The sequence below is a fragment of the Adiantum capillus-veneris genome, chromosome 8 (genome assembly GCF_014529385.1).
Source record: "Adiantum capillus-veneris isolate H3 chromosome 8, ASM1452938v2, whole genome shotgun sequence".
Lineage (NCBI taxonomy): Eukaryota > Viridiplantae > Streptophyta > Polypodiopsida > Polypodiales > Pteridaceae > Adiantum > Adiantum capillus-veneris.
Genome location: NC_140938.1, coordinates 19043007 through 19050183, shown reverse-complemented (window position 1 = coordinate 19050183; position 7177 = coordinate 19043007).

Genomic DNA, 7177 nt, shown 5'->3' with positions numbered 1-7177 from the left:
ATCTTTGTAATATGCATACATAGGTACCAAAGCCTTCTCTTCTGGTTCGTTTACCGTTGGTGTGTATCTTAAGCCGACCGATCGTAATCCTGGTAGGGGTGATTGTTGCCCGAATATTGGTTGTGGTCTTTCAACACCTACAGGTCCTGGTATGTTGCCTGCTTCATACCTAGGCATCGGTGGAAGTTGAGGAGATGTAACCTAAGCTTGGGGAGCATAAGGTCGCTCTCTCACATATCCCTTGTTATAATAACATTCCTCCGTCACATGGTGTCCATTTTTGTTCAATAGCACACCACTTTGGCTGCTTAGCCTGAGACTTGGCATACATATTGATTTTTTTTAGCACTTCCTCCACAAGCTGCTCCTGGCTTACAGCTACTTCTCCTTTTGGTGTTGTCTTAGCGGACTTGCTTCCACTTTGTTGTGAGGATGAATTGTCATCAAGATCCTTGAATTCACCCTCCTTGTAGACCACACAATTGTGTACAAGGTAAAGAGCCTCCTTAGTTAACTTGTTTAATGTCGTGCTCCTCTTCATATGTAAGTCCTTCTGGAGATCTGCGTTCCTTAGTTCTTGAATAAATATAAGCATAAGTCTGGACTGAGTTGGCAGTTATTCCACAAGGCAGAACTTCACATATCTTTTCAGTCGTAGGGCTGCCTTTCTCACAGATTCCCCTTCTTTCTGTTTGAATTTATGGATTTGTGAGACTGTATTATGAGCTATCCCCCTTTGTGAGAATTCCTCAATAAACTCATCAAAAACCTCCTCCATAGACTTGAAATCTCTACGCTCCACAAAGTCAAACCAAGTAGCGGCATCCTCTTCTAGGGTAAGTCCAAACCCTGCAAATTGAGTAGGGAAGTCCAAAACTTCTTCAGCTCTAATTACACGCACAAAGGCTGCTACATGATCCCTAGGATCTCTATTTCCCGTGTATTTCTTGTTTACCCATTTTTGCACTTGAGAAGGTCTAATTCTACGATGGTCTACAAATCTCATCATTGGTTCTCCTCATCCTACTCGATATACCTCCTCTGGCCTTCGATACTGGGAGGGTTCCTCTCCCAGAGGTGCCCCTAAGCCATAATTTATGATGTTTCTTGCAAGAGGTGGTTCATCTCTTCGAACTCGTTCTATGGGTTGTCTTCCGGGCTCTGTCGACTCTTGAGTTTTTGGCTTACTCTCGCCTTGATATCGTGAATAGAGTGGTGGTTCTTGTAAATCTCTTAGCCCTCTTGCGGTTGGATAACCATCTCTGTTTCGGTCTTGTTCTAATGTTGCACTTTGTTGAAGCCACGCCTGCAATGATGGTTGGGTTGCTTGTTGGTTCTGGTAGTTGAACGTCTGTTGTCGGTTAATGTGATGTTGCATCGTACTCTTTTGAAAATGGATTTTTTTACTTGCTAGGGGTATAGGTGGACCTTGCTACTTCTTCGGGGACATATATTGATGTTTTTGGAACTGTTTCCTTTTCTACCTCCTCTGGGAGAATTTGTTTGTATTCTCGCCCGTACCTATCAACAAAAATGATATCCTTCCCCATAGCAATTTCATAAGAGGATAAGTAAAGAACCTTGTCTTTGCTTAATTCATTTGGATAGGGTTCTTTGCATCGAAAATAAGAGACTAATCCCTCGCTCTCATGCTTGTAAATTCCCACATTCTCATTATAGGTAGAGACCCTGGTTGTTTTTTTATCATACATAAAAAGAGCTCCAGGTCGATCAATTTTTGGAGGCGGCTCTTGAGCCTCTGAGACCATTTTTCCTTTTGCCACATTATCTCCATATCTATTGTAATCCTTAGGGTTACTAACTATCAGATAGTGGTTCCCCTTTTCGTCTCGAAATCTATCTCCATCATCATAGACTCGAATTATCTCCAGTCTTTGAGAAGGTCTTTCTTCTATACAAATACACTTGCGTCCTCGATAGTCAGAATAAACTAGGGCTCCCCTAGAGTTTGTTCCTTCTAAGAAGATTATAGTGAACTTGGCATCGTTCAAAGGGTTTTGGGAGGTACTTCCTCCTAGCATTGGTCCTTCATCATAGAAACCTCATGGGTGTTGACTACCCATCATGAAGGACTTATCTGATGAAGTGTCAGTATCACTACCCTCCTCAATGATCGGTGCTAATGGATCTAGCCTTGCCTGAGTTACATTCTCCTCAGTGGACACTAAGCCACCTTGATCACCTACCACTTTTTGGTCTCTAGGAATGTGTCTTCCTGATCTTAAATTCATCAAACTTAGCAATGCAATTTATCACAAATCCAACCACTCACCTGGCAAGGGATCAGTTTTCGCACAACTTCTTGCCTTGCCGCTGAATATACCTATACACAAGCGTTTAATTTCGGCAATCAAATTAAATCATTTAACCGCTAGAGGTGGTCTTACTAATGATCAGTATAATTGGAGGGTTAACCTCAACCACTACTGTACTCTATACACTTCGAATGTTCTTGATTAGATCTGCTAATCTGGAACTCTACACCACCCAACTGTTTATCAGTCTAGAGGTAAAGTCTTAATTCCATCTTTGCTCCGTCAAAAGGTCAAACAAGGTCCAATTTCACTTCTGAAAGAAGTTCTGGAACTCTTAAGTCAATTGGAACATCACCCTATGTCTACAGTCAGATTTTGACTTCAATAAGACCCTATAGACATCCTGCGCATAGGATGTCTAAGTGCTCTGTTTTGGTTGAAATTTGCACTATAGATTCCCCTTGATGTGCTGAGTCCACATCTATTCTCACTTTTTGATTTGGACACCTATAAGCTGGTCAACTGATCAGAAATTTGTTCCAGCTGCCTGATGTTGATCTGACCAGTCAAATCAACTCCAATTTGGACCAGAATTGACTAGGAGGCTTGCCTAAGGCTATACAACACCCTGCTATGACTACAGTCAGATTTTGACTTCAATTATCATGCCTTAGACATCATATACGTAGCATGTCTACCTGCTCAAAATTGCTCCAAATGCAAACCACAGACTCTTCTTAAGGTGTTGATCACTCTGGTATGCTCACAGTTGGATTTGGAGTGCTAAATCATTATGAACACATCCTACGCATAGGATGTCTACTTCCTCTGTTTCACTCCAAACTTGAGCCACAGCTTCCCCTTGATGTCAGCAACCCAATGCTATGCTTAGATTTTAGTTTGGATTTCAAAAGACCCCAATTTTAGCTATTCTAGCCTTTTTCAGTCAAAAATGCTAAAGTCTTCTTAAAACCCAATTGAAATGAAACCTTTCTCATGCACTCAATAAATCATCTAGATCATGCTCATGAAGACATCCTATGGTTTTGGTCTTAAAATAATGCCTTGTGCCAATTTGGGTAGGATGTCTAGCAATTTCCTTTCTTTTGGCCTTATCATGTCAAGATATGGTCAAATTCCCCCTTCCAAGTGAATAAAGGGTAATTGCTACCTTCTAAACACACTGGTCAACTCAAATTTTAAAAATTCTCACCAGAACACCCTGTAGACATCCTACACGTAGGATGTCTACTGCTCCTTTTCTCTGACTAAAGTGCTACTTTGCCTTCCCTATGCTCTCAGCAAGTGCCAATATGCCTTACAAGTGCAAAAATATGCAAATTTCTCTCAATTTAAATATTTTCTGAACTTTTACGTTTTCTGAGTCCGCCTTTTAGCTTTTGGGAAATCCAATAAGGGAAAAACACTCAAGTCTATATGTTACTAGGATGAAACCCACCCTCTGAACACACAGGTGACCTCGGTTTCCCCAAATTCCCTGCCAAATCTTCCTGGAGACATGCTACGCATAGGACGTCTACTGTCTTAAAATTTAAATTTTTTCTGATAGAAGTACTCCCTATGCTCTGCAGCTCTCTCAGAATTACTCATAGAAACTTTTGAACTTCAATTCAACTCCTAAACACTCTTTTCCGTCTTTTACAGCTCTTTGATGAGCCTAATAGCAAATATAACATGCATGGAGTGCTCCAGATCATAAATCATGATGTCCTACTTACCCTACTCCTACTCATCATGTGAGATGGTGATTTTGGTGTCTCGGTTTCTTCCTGGCCTCCCTCGACTCTCAAGCTATCCTTTCACCGCCTCTCCAACTCCTACTCATCTACCTAATACTACCTAAGTCGAAGGATCTAGGACAGACACTCGCTCCCTAGACTCCTCCTAAGACCTAGAGAGTCCCCCACCCTCTGATCCTATCTAAATGTAAAATAAGACTCTAGAAAGCCTGAGAATCCCTATCCTCAAGGATTAGTTTCGGTCACCTACCTAGGGTTTTCATCCCCGGCTGCGGCGTCAATGTTGGCGGACACGCCGCAACGAACGTCAGCACAGCGAGAACTCACCTAACAAGATTTGTCAGCTAGCACGAAGCTCGACCCGCAGGTGCGTGGAAGCAAGCATAGGGTGTCAACCTACACTCGACCGACTATTGACTACTTCCTACAGAGGTCTCTACACAATGTTTAAGTTACAGTCTTCAAGAGTACACAAGAGGAGATTTCCTACAACGCTTTCAAGAGCCAAATACCCATTAAACGTTCTCGAAACGCTATGGAACTTGAGAGAAATCATATTAACACCAATAGGTCGCTCTCCCTAAGGTCCGTGAACCAAAACCCCAACCCTAAACACGGTGCAGAATCACGTAGGATGTCTGATCGAAATTTACAGGTCGTAATTTTCAAAAACTAAAGTGCCTAATGTGTAGCTCTACTCATTGCGAACGCGTGGATATGCTGAAATGCAAAAACGGACAACGTATGCTCACCGAATCACCAAATATAGCTTGTGGGTCGATCTCACAAAACCGGGTCGTACACCTGTAATGTAGGTGTTGGCGTGTAGCTCTCTTCGGGGGCAACACGCTGCACTTCTCCGCACTTGATTCCGACCACCAATGCGCACGTAGCATCAAGATAAACTCTCACTCTCTCTCGTACACAGAGTACGCTCAACTCACACAGACAAAACTTATAAAAATGACAAAGGTTTTCTGCATTGAGGTCAATAGTGGTATAAATACCTTACAATCTCAAACCCTAATGTTCCAATTTAACCATTTACTCAGTCTAAATGTCAAAAATGGGATACAATTTGGAAGCTTCTGCAAGCCCCACTATTTACAAAGGTGAAATGACGGTTTCTTCTCAATTAAGGAATGATTACAAAGAAAATTAGTATCCCGCCGAGCAATCATCCTCCGTTGAGTGTGTCCAGCTGCTAACAGAGGTCGTTCTCCTCCCCAAGAGGAGGAGGGAGGACCTCCGTCCCCTGGCATTCCTAAAAGAAGGGTGCTCGTGGCTGGGAACCCCGTCGGCCTCGCCTTGCTGCAGCATCCTCAATGGACCCCCCAACCCTGGGACCTACCTCGCAGGCTGAGAAAACGCTTTCCACTTTTATCCTCTTATTCATTGAAAGAGATCTCAACGATCTACTCGAAAAGTCTTGAACTAAAACTTTTGTGTATGTGTGTGTGAGTGAGTGAGAGAGAGAGAGGGAGGGAGGGAGGGAGCAAATAAATTTTAATGTCATAAGAACAATCCATACAAATATCTACTCAATGAGTCATGATCTCAAGATCTAATGTGTGTGTGTGTGTGTGTGTGTGTGTGTGTGTGTGTGTGTGTGTGTGAGAGAGAGAGAGAGAGAGAGAGAGAGAGAATGAATTATCATCTTCTTGGAGTGATTACTTGGACTACAATCCACCCTCCATGCTTGCACGTGCGCGCACACACACACCTTCAAATATGTGTACGTGTGTGTGTGGGTGTGTGTATGTAAACCAATGGTCATGCTTTTCTTGGCCACATCAATGTGCGGGTCACACACCAATTTCTAATGAAGGCATTAAAATGTTTTTTTGTTTTAGTTTGTCAACGGTCCCTTTATTTTATTGTTTTATATTACTTCCTTTTCATTTTATTTTGTTTTAAAATGCCAATGTGCATTTTTCACCTTGTTGTTAAGTGGGGTCTTTCATAAAATATAAAGCATTTGTGATTATGTATATATAAATGGAGAATACAATTTTATATCAAAACACAACAAAATAAACATGTGATTGTACACACTCATTTAAACCTACTTCCGAAACTCTCATCCCTCCTTAACTTTGAAACTCTCATCCCTCCTTAACTTCAAAGAGTCCTTTGCGATGATTCATTCACGTTGTTTTTGGCCTACTAAAAAAGACATTAGGGAATGTATTCATCCAAGATTGATCCCATGATGTGAGATATTGCAATATTTGAAGTTGTGAAAGAAAGTTTTCATTTAAGGAACTCTTTTTTTGTTCTAATCATACAAATCATGTGCGAGTTGAAGCAAACGTCCTTATGCGTGCACAAGGTCGCCTAGCCACACTTGAATCCATTACCTGAGTCACAACGATCAAGTACTCAACCAACCAAGTTAGCTCCTTTGGTCATTTAAAGACCTCTTAAAAGTTCATTTCTTTAGATTATTTTATTATTCCTTATGTTTATGAGACCTGCTTTTTTTAACGAAAGCATTGAAATATTTCTTTGCTTTAGTCAATGAGTCCCTATTTTATTATTTTTATTTTATTTCTTTTTCATTTTATTTTGTTTTAGAATGTCAATGCATCCTTTCACCTTGTTATATAAGGGAGCCCATCGCAACAAATAACAAATAAGACATTTGTGATTATGTGTGTATTTAAACAATACAATTTTATATTAAAACACAACAAAAATGACATCTTATTGTAAACCCTTATTAAGACTTACTTTTGATAAGTCTTGTGGCCCTTTAACTTCATCAGGCCTTCATGACTTCTCACCTTGTTGTAGGCCTAAATGCTAGTATGTCTCTACACTCTTTTCTTCATTTCTTTTCATAGGAATTTGCTCAGATGCTTTGGTGGGTTTGAGGTCAGAAAAGGGGGAGGCAACACATGGGGGGGGGGGGGGGGGGGGAGAGAGAGAGAGAGTTTTGTTATGCATTGAAAAGCGCGAGAAGATATATATATATATATATATATATATATATATATATATTGCAATGCGATGAGGCGACAAAGAGTGGTGTCGGCAGCTTCGTTTAGAATGATGGCAGTCGACTTATTTCAATTGCGAACTGTTCTGTGTTTAATTTTCCAAGACAAACTGCATTCCGACAATGAGGTTGCATACCAG